This window comes from Oreochromis aureus, linkage group 1, assembly GCF_013358895.1.
Source record: "Oreochromis aureus strain Israel breed Guangdong linkage group 1, ZZ_aureus, whole genome shotgun sequence".
NCBI lineage: Eukaryota > Metazoa > Chordata > Actinopteri > Cichliformes > Cichlidae > Oreochromis > Oreochromis aureus.
The window spans coordinates 29437401-29453070 of record NC_052942.1 but is presented as its reverse complement, the minus strand read 5'-3'; the positions used below and the strand labels follow the sequence as shown (position 1 = coordinate 29453070).

The following is a 15670-nucleotide window of genomic DNA, read 5'->3' as shown; positions in this document are numbered from 1 at the left end:
TTTATATATAAACCCTAGTTCATTAATTAATTAATTCGTTCATTAGTATATTGTTTCAAAAGAGTGCAATACACAATATAAATGAAAATTATATACTGCAAGAAAAAAGACAAAGCTGCTGGGTTAAAAGTGACTTATTTCAGTAATCCACCGAGATAGTCCAACCCAGAATTTTGGGTTGGTGTGACTGGAAACATTGGGCTCTTTATATCCAGCATAACAGTTCCCATAATAAGACTACATAATAGAATAAAATCTGTATTTTCACAGCATTATACCGACTCCAAACCTCTGAATTTGTGTCTGGATGTACTTCATGTCTGCTGTGATAAAAGCAGAGCCTATGCTGAATATGGATACAACTATAATCCATATTCAATCCATACAACTATAAGATTGGTAAGACTTGATATGGACCATGTTCAGTGCAGCCAGACGTTTATCGTTTGGGAAAAACAAAAAAGCACATGGCCAGGCTATTTAGTTCCATCTACAATTAATGAATCTTTCTTGGCAAGAAAGAGGCTGACAGTGCAACAATACATCCACTCAGGGCTGTACCATCGGCAACAGTCGCAGCGTTTAAAATGCAATATGTCGGCCATGCAAAGAGAAACAGAACTAAAACAATTGGCAGTGATAAAAAGAAACAGAGTATGGATTAAAAAAATAATTTAGAAAGGTTGCTGTCTCATCAGTAGCAGAGCAGAGGTGGTTCCACAGCATGTGGAAAAAGCATGTGAGGTTGTCACACAATACCTTGGAAAATTAATAAATTATGGAAACCTGATCTGCTGCTAGCTCAGACTGCTTCTTTGCCCATCTACTGAGATAAAGTCACTAACAAATAAAGGCACCTTTGTGTCTACCTTTTTTTAGCAACCGTCTACTTCAGCCTATTTTGGTGTATTGCCGGAGATCCAAGGAAGTGTAGTGTAGTGTTGAGTTGGTAGCAGTTAGGATGTGGATAAGGATAAACAGCCCTGACAATGCAAGACACAGGGAAACCTACTGCTGCTGTTTTTGTCAATGCTGGAAAGCAAGCTGCAGTAAAATTTTATACATTTCACATTCATCAACTTTAAATCCTGCAAAATATGAAGAAAAGATCCTGAACTCAAACTAACATTTTTATAAATATATTTTGTGGCAATCATTAAGACAGCCAAAGCTGGTCTGTGTACTGTATGTGCCGTCTATCCAAAGGTTCATCTGATCACAGCTTCACAAACTGAGCTCATGCTGGACTAATCATGTGAGAGCAAACAGAGTACTGAACAGCTGGAGGAGGCTAGGATCACACACACTAGCTGAGCCATGACAGATATAAACAGACTTTTAAGGAAAAGTTTGGACTGAGACACAAATTCCTTGTCCCCCTCCTCCTCTCCGTCTCTCTCTTTACTGGCAGCTCAATTTTCAACATCCCACCATATTACTCGAAGATACACTACCATTTTCAAATGTAATGCTTTGTTAAATGAATGGGAAAACCCTTTAAATCTGGGTTACGCTATGAAAACATGGAAATGTCAAACACTCTGCAGGACACCGATTTGTTTTCAGCTGTGTCTCTTGGAGCATTAAACAACGGTCGACGCCAAAGGCAAAAGAAGCACTTTGTTAACAGGCACAGCAAGGGACAAAATCACAGGGTAATTAACATGTTATCACTTCAAAAAGCCGATTCTTAACCTATAGCCTGATTATAATTTAGGATTACACTTTAAGCACATCTGATTACATTGAGATCCGCCTGTTTATTGAAGCTTGGTGCAAATCAACATCCGAGCTCATTAATTGCTGGAAAACTAAAACACACAGCAACTGTAAACTCATTTGCGGAGTGGAGCATAGTTACAAAGGAGCTGGGCACCAGATGTTGCCTAGTTAATTGCCCCCAGAAAGCAGCACATTGAGTCGACTTGAAAATGTACATTATTGTGTGCTGTTAGAGAGGTCTGCATACAGGCAAACACAATTTAATATATTATAAAGTCTACTGACTATTAGTTAGTTGAATGTAAACAGCATAATCTCGAGTGTCCACAGAAAAGATCACAGAGTAATTGATAAACTGTACCAGGTGTGTCTTGCTTACACACTCTCTCCCTTACTGGGTAAACACACAAATGGAGCGGAAGTTGACTGTTTAGTTTCAGCGGCTCCCTCGACTGATGTGTAATGCTTTAGAGTGAGCTGTACAGGTGAAGTGCTTAAGCTTTCACTGTGAACCTGTAATCGTGTAAGTGAAGAGAATGACAATAAAAGAAACAGAGAAAAAAAAACACTGAAAAATAAAAGGGGAGAAAATACAGTGAAACTGAAGATGCTGCTGCTGCAACTCCAAACAGCAGATAAAAGCAACACGACTAGAAATCATTTAGTGTGCTTCCATATGGCTCCCCGGCAGCTGGAAGCTACTCCTGATCATCCCGATAAGCCTCGTCAGAACAAACATGTAGCACGCGACAGAGCAGTAACCTAACTGTATAGGTTCCATTAACGCAAAGTAGCACGTCTTCTACAATATACACAAACTGGATATTTTACCAGGTAGCTGATCGCTAACTTAACTATCTAGTCAGCTAATCACATCCAGGCAACTCAGTGGATTTTGGCATGTAGATCCGGTCAATGCAAGCATCAGAATGGAAAGAATGGAAAGAAATGGCATGGTTGTTGAGCAGCAGTTCACTTGGTGAAAACGCCTTGTGGAGGTCAGAAATTTGACAATGACCAGACTGATTTGAGGAAGGAAACCGTGACTCAAATAACCACTCGTAACACCTAAAGTACCGTATGCAGAAGAGCATCTCTAAATGCACAACACATCGAACCTTGAAGGAGATCGGTTAGAGCAGCAGAAGACCATACTCGGGATCTTTCAGCTAAAAACCTGAAACCGAGACTCATCACACTGAACAACAGATGAATGGAAAAACATTGCCACATCTGATCAGTCTTGAATTCTGCTGCAACATTTGGATTGTAGGGTCAGAATTTGGTGTAAACAACATGACAGCATGGATCCATCCTGCCTTGTATCAAAGGCTCTGTAATGCAACTGTGTGGGGGATATTTTCTTGGCATACTTTGGGCCTCTCAATTAGGGATGAGTATCGTTTAGGTTTTATCCGATACCGGTGCCAAATCGGTACTTTTGAAACGGTGCCGGTGCTTAAACGGTGCTCGAACCGGTGCTTAAAGAATGGAGAACACAAACTTTGTCCAGAACCCTCTTATGTTTTTATTTTTAGCAGTCTCTTTTGTTTTCTGCAAAATGATAAGCACCATGCAGCCCCACGCATGGGGCGATCCGTGCTAACTCGCTAACTCGTAGATGTGCTCGGTGTGAGGTCTTGCAGCAAGCTATCAAATACGGTGCATTTCTCGGGTTTTAAGAAAACGGCATGCGTCGCCAGGTGTTTTATCAGATTCGAGGTGTTACCTCCTTTGCACAGTATCAGCTTAAAGCACTTGTTGCAGGCTGCTGAGTTTGCATCTTTTGCTGTGAAGTACAGCCAGACTTTTGACCGCTTCGCCTTGGGCATTTTTAATCTGTAGCTCTGCTCTAAAAGAACATACGTACCTGGGCCCGCCTACTATCCTTGGAAAGGTAAAATGATTGGCTAGAATCCAAAGTGTATGACAAAAAAAAGCACCGAAATGTGTGCTGCTTTTCGGTCTGGTTACTACTGTTTATATCAAAACATCGGTACCCATCCCTAATCTCAATACCAAATAAGTTTCTTTTAAATCTTTATCAGCAACCTTTACGACTAAAGTACTCAAACGAGTTTCTTGTCAATGAGTTCACTGTACTGAAATGGCTCTACAGTTATCAGATTCTCAAAGTGTTGGAATAGGAGATTTCCATCATGGATGTACAGCTGACGAATCTGCAGCAACTACGTGACGCTATCGTGTCAATATGGAATAAAATCTCTGAAGAATGATTCCAGCACCTATGCCATACAGAATTAAGCAATATCTAAAGGCGAGAAGGGGTTCAATACAGTACTAGCAAACTGTACCTTTTAAAGTGAATGAATTTCATATTCATCCTCTGGTAGCATTGGTAGCAAAGTAAGAGCTTGCCACTGGGAAAATGTCATTGGCGTCCAATCTGTCTCAGTACAGCATAAAAGTCAAAACTGCAAAGCCTCCATTACAATTATCCAAATGTGTGATTTCACACTTTAATTTAATTTAATGAAAAGCCAAATCACACATTTTCAGCTACTTCTCTTTCACCCGTAAGTGGTGTTGTGTACCATCTGTAATGACTTCTTTTTTTCCCTCCCAATCCATCCAGCCACAGTCCAAACATGTGATTTAAAAGCTTTTCTGTCACTATATGTCTGCACCGTGTCTCCATTAACAGCCTCTTACCTTATTGCTCAGGAAAACGCAGCCCTGGATATCTGCTGATCTTCACAGCTGAAAAACAGAAAGGAGGATATTTATGAGCCACATTTGCAGAATGCAAAAATACAGACTTGCACACAAAAGATAATTACAAATGTTAATCTATACAACGATTAAAGCAATGGATTCACAGCAGGAGTATTCATGCTCCACTGAAACAAAATACCTAGGCCTATATTTTTAGATATGTGTAACAGGCTATGACATATTTAGCAGCAAATAAGGATAAAATACACTCCAGGCAAAGCATAATTAGGATATGCACAATAATTACTTGCTTGCTGTTAAGCACAAAGAGGAAAATGCATTCAGTTAAATAAACAGATGCAAATAAGTCAATAAAAAAGCAGAACAGTTTAACTAGAATATTTTAAATGTCAGAAAAATTAATAGTTACAACTATGTAGCACACTTATTACACAGCAGTCAGAGATTTTGACTAAATGATATTTAACCAACAACATTGTGGTTTAAAATTACCTACTTCATGTGAAGACTGCACTTTACAGGTATATCAGGCTAAAACATTTGAGGTTTGTTCATTAAAAGAAAATGAAAAAACAATGTCCAAGGATACAGTTGCAAAGGTTTTACAAACAATCTACCACAAAAAAAGATAGCAAATTTAATCTGTGCTGTAGCTGTATATGCAGTATTTTTCTACAGCTACAGTTTCCAAATGTTCAGGGCTGATCAATACAGCAAGACAGCCAGAACATTTCACAACAGGCAGCATGGATTATTACACCTGCCCAGGCAGTACAATATCATGCCCACAGCCAGAGTTAATGACAACTGGCTGCAGCGGCTCCAGACAGGGAGGAGGACTGATGGGTGGACAAGTGAGAGACACTCTTAAGGTGGATCATCGAAGGCTAAACCAGCACGCTGCAGGCTCACTGTCGTGCCTGTCCTCTCTCCCACGGGAGGCTCTGCACACACTGCGGTAACACCGTCACTTGCGACATCCGTGCAATGCTATACCCCAATGAAGTTATTTGTTTTCACATACAGCAAAATGTGAAAAGATAAAGTACGTTTCACAGGAAGCCAGAACTATCTGTCAATTAATACATCCAAGCGGTACAAACAGTGTGATATTAGGAAAGGCAACTCCAAAGGGCTGCATACTGATGAAAGCAAACACTGGCCAGTGCTGCTAATGATTCTGATTACCTGCTTAATCATCAGACTCCACTGGAGCTTGGCTTTTGCTCAGGCAACCTGCCCCCTGAGTGTTATTGACTCGCTGACATTGGCAGCGAGTTGAAGAAGGGTTTAGGTTTCTTACTGGGAGGCAACTGATTCACACAATGACTCACTTCTCCAGTCCCACTAAGGAGGTAAGAAATCAAACTTTATGATAGCAAATGTTCATTAAAAAGGATGAAACAAAGTGGAAAAAAGGGCAGGAAAGCAGCATGCACCCACGCACTCTTGTTTTGATGACTTTTTTTTTTTTTAAATTTAGCTCCTTCTGCCTTGACAGAAACAATTAAACTTTTTGCTACTTGACTTCCAACAGCTTGAGAGATTCTAGTATGCTAGTGGCTAAAGTAGCCTATATTAACTACTAATAGCATATAACCCACTAGTTTCAAGCATGCCTGTGAAGCAGAACATACACTCAAATAGGTTAATTCACCAGAATTTTGTTTAAAAAAAAAAAATTCCTGTTGGCAAGTTAAGTCAGTTCAATTTTATTTCTATAGCACCAAATGACAACAACAGTTGCCTCGAGGTGTTTACAGTGTATCCTGCTAAACAGCGCCATTAGCTGCTACTTGCATACAATCTGATAGCCTTAAGCAGCGATAAAAATCTACTTTCAACTGAAAAGCTAGGTGTGTCCCAGAACCACTATAGTTTTTAGGTTATTATGCTAATAGTAGCTAAAGTAGCCTACATCAGCATCTACTAGCATATAAGCTGATAGCCTCAAGGACAGAAACACCACTTTCAACAATAACAAGCTATTTTTTTTCCCCCAGCGATTCCCAGTGTTATGCTAGCAGCATTAGCCACTAGTTATAGCTGATAGCCTCAAGCAGAGATGAATATCACCACTGTAGACAGACAGGCTATTTGCATGTTCTTTTGCCTTAACTAAATCTAGGAACACTGTTAACCCCACTGCATCTTTTCCTAGTAGTGGCTAATGTAGCCTACTACTATTAGCATACTAGCTGCAAGATGCATCAGATGTGAGTAATTTTCTAGTTGTCGCTACATATGCAGCATCATTTCAAAGAATCACACTGCTCAGTTTAGCAAAGTAGCCGGATAAGTAAGAGTATCTTATTTTAACATTCAAATTACAGTTTTGCATAAAATGGTACACTGTTACCCAATGTTTGTACCCTGTGATAATAAATGGTTATTAGATGACATTTAACAGGGTCTCCTATTGAACGCACAAAAGCGCTATATAAATACAGGCCATTTACCACATTAGAAAATGAAAGGGAAACTTTGACACAGATCAAACAACAATAATTTCAAAAAATAAATAAATAAAAAACATGAAAAGAATCATTGGTAATGCCTCAAGGAAAACAATTAAGGACAAATTAAACAGGGTTACTTAAAGAGAGAGGGGGAAAAAACAAATCTCATGCAACTAAACACATATTTGCACTCTTATCATTCTTTCATCTGAGCCTGAGGGGGGTTGCTTTGAGCAAAATTCAACATGCTTGATTTAGGAAACTCCCAGGGGTCACCACAGGCATAAGTAGCAACTATGCGCTTAAAAACCACACTTTACTTGGAGGATATTTTTGTTCTAGCTTAATTAGTCCAATAAATAAATAAGGCTGCAGGAAGTTATAACTGAGTAGGGGAAACTCTTACAAGGTATTTCTGGGGTTTCCAGAGGTGTGGCACATTGCTGAAGGCAACCTTTGGAAGCACAATGCACCACTGGGGACACCATTGTTCAGTCCTGCTTGTTTCATTAATAACACGGTGCAGAAGAGGACAGAGTGGGGACAAGTCGACAGTGTGTTGCCTAGGAAAAGCCCAAAAAGGAGGCCTTTAATTAAGCTGCCCATTATGATGCCCCAGCATCAAACTATCAACAGGAGATTAAATTTGCTTAATGGCAAACATCAATGAATTATCTTAAACAAATTTATTGCGAACACAGCTGTTGCCACTGAAGCTCTCCTCTAAAAACTCGGGGCTGGGTGCTAAGTTCCTTCATCCAGGCCATCTCAAAGATCAGTGGCAGCTGTTCACTGAGGGGGAGCATTGCTCATTCACATCTTTACCAAATTCTTCAGAGATCTGCACAAAAAACTGCAACACACAGGCTTGCTCAAAGGAATAGTTAGACATTTTGGAAGACTTATTATTCTCATTTTTTGTTTGCTCTCTGCGCCTTAAATATAAAGTTAAGTGTTAACTTCATGACAATAAAAGCACTTGCAGTGCAATTGTCCTGTATTACAATCTGAAATTGACTTGCAAATAGAAAGATTGTGAATCCCAAATCATGGCCAAATATTTTCTTCTCAAGTACATGGAAGCTTATTATCATCTGAAATCCATCCAATAAATCAAACAACCCTAATTACATTCAATTAGCAAGACAAGTGGCTCAGCGTCAAGGACAGGCAGATCTACCACTACCATCAACAGCAAACCTTAGCTCCAAATAGCTTTACAAAACAGAAGTGTCTCAATAAAACCATAGCACTACCACCTGAAATAACCCACAGATGTAATAGCAGGGATAATCTTTGTTCCATAAACAACCCGTCTATAAACCACAGACTGAAATTTTCAGCTCTTTGCAGAGAATGGGTTTTGGTTTTTTGGTTTTTTGGAAGCAATGCTGATGGGAAAACAACTTCTGGATGCTGCTCCTGCTGTTTATATGTCAGTAGGGGAGCACTGATAGTCCTAAGTCATGGTAGACATCCCAGCACTGAAGATACTGACTAATCGTCTGTGTTCTTTCAGCACACTTTGTATAACTTGATATGCAATGACCTAAATGGCAGCATGGATCTGGGAATGATAAATGTGATGGAGGAGGTGTGAAGAGAAGACTCTATCCATTACCCCCACTGGAAGCGACTAGAACTATAACTGCACTAAAAATATAGAGCTTGCCTCCAGAAAAATCAATAAGTTAAAAAAAAAAAAAAATAGACCTTTAGAGAAATCAAGATATGACAGTTCTGTTGCAGGGTTTCATCCTAATTGATGAGAAAAGTACATGAAGTAAAAGTAAACAGATATATTTTAATCCGTACCACCTGTGTGAAGCAGATAACGTGACCTTTCGGTGCAAATGCCAGCTCGCGTTTCACTAATATCAAACAGAGCAAAAAACATTTCGTGATTCAGTGGTTAGAAGGCTCGACGTTTGAATCACATGGCTCTCTGAAGCCTTTTGTTGCAAAAGTTGCATGTTCTTCCTGAACCTGCACTGGTTTTCTCTGCATGTGCAATCTTTTTAAACACAAATCATACTTTTCTGCTGATGTGTGATCCATTAATATACTTGCTGAAAAGGAACAGAGTTTTGCAGCTTACAGTGTGATCCCATCATGAAGCAGAAACTAGGGGGCTTTGCTTGAAAGAAAAATCAAAGACAGATAATGATAAGAAAACAACTAATAGGGGGGAAAAAAAACTAATGGCAGTAATAGATTAAAGAAATTCATAGCTTTTACTTTTATCTGCTGTTATTTGCGTTCTATCCTGCTTGCGGAGCTCAAAAGTGCCACAAAAAAAACTTCAGCTCCTTATTTAAAATAATACAGATGCATCTCTGTACAGCGTGATGAGAGAGACAGGCAGACAGAGGTGAATTAAAGTGATGGATATGAGATGAAGAGGCAAAAGAAGATTAAGTTAAAACAAGCCATTGTTTAAAAGCATGCTAATAAGGTATATTATCTAACCCAACAGTTGGAGCTGTGGTATACAGGAGAAGAGGGAAAAAAGTCCTCTGGTGCTTTGGCCAACCAGGTGGTCCATTTAAGTCCAGACTTGTAATACAGTGGCAGAAATGCTTATATTAAATTATGTAAGAGATCAAGTGCAACACAGTGCATGCCCCCTATAAGAATCAACACATTTTCACAAGCAAATTAAAAAATAATAATAAATACAGGGCCTTATCACTCTTCTTTGAGTTTGGAGTTTGTATTTCCCCCTCTGATTTCTCTTCTTTCCCCCCTTTTTGGGCATGACATCTGGGGAACACCTGGTGCTTTGCATCATATGCAAGCACACATACACACAGTTGTTACACAGGGGTTAGGGGGTCAGGAGCCCGGTCTCCAGACACACCATTTAATCTGGTCTACGTATAGACAGTCTCTGCACAACCACAATTACACAACCACACACACACACACACACACACACACACACACACACACACACACACACACACACACACACACACACACACACACCAGACCCTCTCTCATCTCTCTTCTATACAAGGCAACCACTCAACCCTCTCTGGGGAGGGCAGAGATTCTCACTGATTAGCTCTGCCTTTCCAGATAGTGGGGAGTGGTGAAGGTGGGGGGTGCGGGTGGAGGGTAGGCACGGCTACTAATTCAATTACACAGATTCTCGTCTGTGTTCAGGCCGACTCCCAGTTCCATGAATGGAATCAAAACCACCCCGGCTGAGTGGGGGGTGAGAGCAGGGTGCCAAAAATGTGTTTACATTTGTGATTTACACTGGTTGGTTTTGTTTTAGCTTGGGAGAGGCCTCTATTATTCTCTGGCTGAACACTGGAAACCCCGTTATGAAATAAGGGCTTCACAGGATTTCTGACAAAAACATGTAAAATGACCCCCTGAAAAAGATTTTTAAAAAAATCTGCAATTAGTTGCTATTAAAACTCAACTTTATCCACTTACAAAGATATTTAGCCCCGTGAAGCTAAAGTGTATTTAGACAAGAGGCAAAACAGGCAAAAGTAAAAGACAACACAAACTGGAAATCCGAGTTGCTCTCTATATACTAAAAATAAATCTAAATATCATTTCGTGTAATTGCTTTTCGAAAGCTACAGCCACCAACAATAGTGCAATGAAATACTCCTATTTAAAGTTCCTGCTGCCAAGTTTCTGTGAGCAGCTGCCAAACAATAAAAACTGAAATGACAAAAGCACAGACACCTGAGGAAAACTATCAAAAAGAAGCAGAAAGAAACTAAAACTACTCAAATAATGTGAATGTACAAATCATAAAAACATACATTTATAAATTTATGAAGCACATCTTCAGGTGCAGTGGTTAGCACTGTTGCCTCACTGCAAAAAGGTCCTGGGTTCAAATCCACCATCTGTTAAGGCCTTTTCTGTGTGGCGCTTGCATGTTCTCACCGTATCTGCAGCCCACAGACATGCAGTCAGTGGGGTTAGGTTAATAGGTGATTCTAAATTACTCAAATGTGTGAATGTGAGTGTGAATGGTGTCTGTGTTAGCCCTGCAACAAACTGGCAAGGTTGTACACAGCCTCTTGCCCTTTTTTAGCCGGAATAGACTCCAGCACCCCGTGACCCTGAACTGTAGCAGAAAAAAAAAAAAAAAATGGATGGATGGACAAAGTTTTCTTTTTAAAAAATTTTTACACTCACTTCACATTTCACTTGTTTATTAACAGTCATCCATCCCTAGAAGTAAATCTGCCCTAAAAAAAATTCCCTGAAAAAGCTGAAACAATAAAGACTGGCCAAGTCAACAAGATCCTTCCTTTTTCACCATCATAAAACAGAACAGAGCAACCGTCAAACAAAAGGCTTTATGCAACACTTAACACTAGTTAATGCAAATGCACAAATCAAATTGGCAGAAAAATAATATCAGTAATAAATCGACATAAAGACCATGTCATAACTTTTTTTCTCTTTCTTTTTTTGCTGTCCATCTGTCTTGAAAATGGTTTCTGGAGAAGCTAACAAAGTTTCAGAGGTAGAAATCTGGGCCTTCGTCCAGTGTTTCAAGCAGGTTTTGCTGGACATAAAGATACCAGCTGCTAAGCAGTCAAGGCATAGCTGAGCAGCTTGATTCTAATCATACTTTTGCACTCCTTGGCAGGGTGTGATGGATCCTGTACTCTGGTTACACCTTCTGATCCTTCTTTGCACAATCCTGTACTGCATTTGGAGCTAACATCTTGATGGGAAAAACACCAATTGCTTTGGTATAGCAAAAATTCATCATTGGACTAATCTAGAGCTACTATCCATTGTTACTTTGGTCAATATATGGCAAAAATGTTGCCACTCACTGCTGGCAAAATAATAATAAAGCTCTTATATGTGCCAGAACAGCTGATAAAGGCCCAAAACAGTACCAACAGTGCTGCGTGAACATCCAATCTAGTAAGAAAGCGATAGAAGTTACTTGAGAAAGTGTAATCGATGAGTGCCTTGATTGGAGGGAGCTTTTTATTTTGGCACATTACACCACAGAATAGTTGGCCTCTTTTTCCTTTTGGTCCTCTCAGGCTTTAAATGTGCTCACCGACACGGCCGGCAGGGTCAGTACATTATTTACAAGGTACAAGAAATCACCAGTTTAAAAAGCCATGTCTCAGTCTGGCAGTCTTGCAGATTAGGATGGTCCAACCTTCCTCATGAGCTGCTGACCTAATCTTCTTTTGCATCTCAGCCGCACAGATATGCGAGTCCTCTAATCCGCTCATTGGATGGACAGCTGCAAACAGACATTTAACGGTCTGCTGCTGTAGCTCTAGCCATTTTGGCCTTCAAAAAGCAATACGGCCACGAGCTACAGTATATGGATCGACATATGTTTAAACCAGCAAAAGTACTGCAGAGCCACCCTTCATCTTTTTCATTACCTGCATTTGCAGTCAAGGTTTTCTAAATGGGGGAAGTGTGGGGTTTTTTTTTTTTTCTTAGGCGTGACACTTTCTTAAAGCAACCCCCCCTCCCCCCAAAAAGTGTATGCGGCAATTTCAGGACAAGTGGATGTGATAACAGTTCCTGGCAGGTAAGCCGACAAACAGGCAGGAAAACCAATTAAAAAGCAGTCTGCTGGCTGCTCTGAGGCCCAGGCACAGCAAAGGAGAAGAAAAACATGACATGGGAGGTAAAGTGACTTACAGGCCTCCGACTGCCTATTGTGGGTGAACAATTCAGCTACTCCAAGCCCAGTTTTTCAGAGCCGTCTGCAAAGTGAAAGCCTGACCCCTTGCTTGTCAGTTCTATTGTTAGGAGAAGGCAAGAGCCGCTCCCAATTCACCTCATACTACATTAAATGCTATGAATTGTTTGGGGAGTTTCTGGCAACAGAAAGCAGACAAGGTGGTGAGCGTGCACACGCTCGTGCACACATGCTTCCCGGTTTTAAGATCCATCGTTTGAAGACAGAGGAATTATAACAAAGACTGCATTAAATTCTAATGACCTGACCTTTGTTTTTACAATACAATATCCACATTACTGCTGATGTCATTCAGCTAGCATATCAGTGTTGCTCCATCATATTTAAGCCATCTTCAGCTTACAGGCCAAATCGTTGTAGTTAAAATCTAACTGGTGTCAAATTTCTTCTTTGTATTATTGAACACATGATCCATTTGTGGAAAATCCATGTTTGAAACCAGGTCTTGGTCAGCCATTTAATATATTAGAAACTGATTTATAGGCTAAATTACACCTGTGTCAAACCGGCATGCAAAGTCATTATCTAATTAGTGTAATAATCTAATGTATGTAAAAATAATTAAAATTAACAGATGGAAGAAAATGCTGGCTACAGCACTCACAGCATTTGCAGTGTAAAAGCACAGAAGTATAAATGAAGAGGAAATCGTCCTTAAGCACCTCATTTAGCATTGTAGTAACACTATAATTCTAGTGGTGTAAGAAGCATCTCGGGAGGGTTGTTCATCGTATTATGTTTTCTACGCAAGTGACAGTAATACTAAACTCAAGCTAAGTTAAGGCACGGTGACCCATTTCCTGTCATCACAAATCACGCAAGAGGAGTCAATTTTTTAGATACCCAGACAAACACAATGCTAAAAATTCAAAATGTCACACAGGCAGTGTGAATATCCCGGCCCTCTATGCACCGCACTTCATCCGTTTACCAGATGTCTGTGCTGATTTACAGCCTAGTGAGCCCAACCTGTGTCATTTCATCCATGTGGCTGGGTCGGGGCTGAGGTGTTGACATGCTTGCTAACCACAGGCTTGAGAAGAGATAGGGCTGTAAGAATTAAGAGAGGGTTAGATTCGAATGGGGAAAAAAAGAAAAGGTGAGATGAAGAGAGAAAACGTTAGGGGGGGTTGTGGGGGGTGGCACAGCTACTGTTTCCTGCGAGGTCAGCAGACTGGGGCTGATTCCAGGACAGCTTATCTTTCAGTAGGAATACCACAACCAGACCAAAGGAAGACCCAGGAGGGAAGGAGGCAACCAGCACTATGAATTCTTAGCATGTTACATACCCGGAGGAGTTGATGACATTAATGACAAATAAAAAGGGTTTTTTGTTTCTTTGTTTTTATTAGATGAGATTTGGGGCAAATCAGAACAAATAAAATATGGTAAATGTGACAATTCTGAACAATTTAAAGTCCTGCAGTCCATATTTAAGCAACTTATACAATCCCTACCACAGTGTTTTAGAGGTGATGGAAGTCTAACCTTGATCTCGACCGTGAGATTAGAAGGTCCAAACATCTGCGACGACGGAAGTCCTTCAACATAATAGCAGCGTAAATAATTCACTGCTAATTATTATTACAAATCTGCAGTCTGGGTTGCTGATATAAGGTTGAATAGTCTGTTCCACTGTAAAGATAATGTATCTAATCACAGCCTTATACGGTACCATAAAATCTATTTTCAGAGTTATCAGGAAACATGTTGCCTTAATTTGTTAGTTTAATGATTAGGCGTCACAATAGTTATGGTCCAGTCTTACAGTAATGATACACGTGTCCCATAAATAATGTAAGCTGACCTTGTTTCATTAACAGGAAAAAAAAAAATGACATTAATATCGTTAATCACTTGATTATTACTAGTGTAGGAGAGTGGGTGGGGAAAAGTTCAGATAGTGTTTTTTTCCTCGTTGTATTGACCAACTCCATCTATGTGTTTGGAATCTTATAATGTTCAATCAGGCTTTAAGGGACGCAGGTAACCCTGTAGAGCAGCAGGTATTTAATAAAATCAGAGGCAGCACTGGTGGAAATAGCTGGAAGCAAAAAATGTGACTTCAGCTCATGTTTTGTAAAACCAAGTTTAGGCTATACTCATGGGGGGGATTTCATTCATATCCTCTGACAGGTCTGTCTGCCTTAAGCACACGAACTGTCTTTTATGCTCTCTGATGTTAATGGACCAGCGTCAGAGTTGAAATATGAGAAAAGTCCAATGTTTGTACTTTGTATGGTGTGGATAGAAAAGCCTCTTTAACCTAACTTTTTTTTGTCTATTATTCATAAAGGAAGGGTTTTGAAGTTTCCTTTGAGCCTGGAACTAAAAGTCAAAGCATGCGCAACATACCACAAGTACAAGAATTAGCAGCCATGGTGACAATGCCATTCAAACCGTGCTTGTGACAGATCTGTTATTAGTGTTGATCAACTTCTAAGGGAAATCTCTCTCTTTAGCTCCTACGTATTTCACTATGTTCACAAGGTAGTTGCTAACTTTGCGCCTGCTGTTTTGTGCTGCATAGTATAGAGTTGTTTTGGTAAAAACGGCATATAGCTTAGGAAAAATACAGTCATTTTATAATTCTCTGTGGACTCATTATCAGCCTCTAGTTGTTAATATAGAAATATTTATTGCAGCCGTTTTAATGGACAGAAAAGTGCATTTTTGTTCTCGTCTCTCAATAAAAATGCAAGTAGTACCAGACTGTTCATCTCAATGACCATCTGTGGATTAAAATGGAAATTCCCTCCAATAAAAAGAAAAAAAATGTGTCTGTTTCAGGTGAACACAGCCTGGCTTAGTAAATCCATGCAAGGTGAAGGAAATCATTGGAATGCATGGCAGTCCAAAGCACGCAGGGGTCCCAGGTTTCTCGCGAGTTTTCACCTGCTCACACAGCTGCATTAAAAAGCCAATAAGGCTTGGCAACACACTTAACAAAACTCTAATCAAGGAACAAGCTGCACTTGATATCTTGGAAAACAGATCAAAAACAAAAAAAATCCCATCTGCCACTTGTAACTGGCATATAAACCCAGCGTGCTAGCAGTGCCTGTTG

At 39.9% G+C, this 15670-nt stretch overlaps 1 protein-coding gene across 3 annotated transcripts in view; it reads right to left on the bottom strand.

Moving 5' to 3' along the window:
• tln2a (talin 2a) overlaps positions 1–15670 on the bottom strand; it is a 98077-nt gene that overhangs the window by 69948 nt on the left and 12459 nt on the right. For all 3 annotated transcript variants that reach the window (XM_039612138.1, XM_039612142.1, XM_039612145.1), the window contains exon 2: positions 4396–4443. The gene's annotated coding sequence lies outside the window, so the exon portion shown is untranslated. The remainder of the gene's footprint in view (positions 1–4395; positions 4444–15670) is intronic.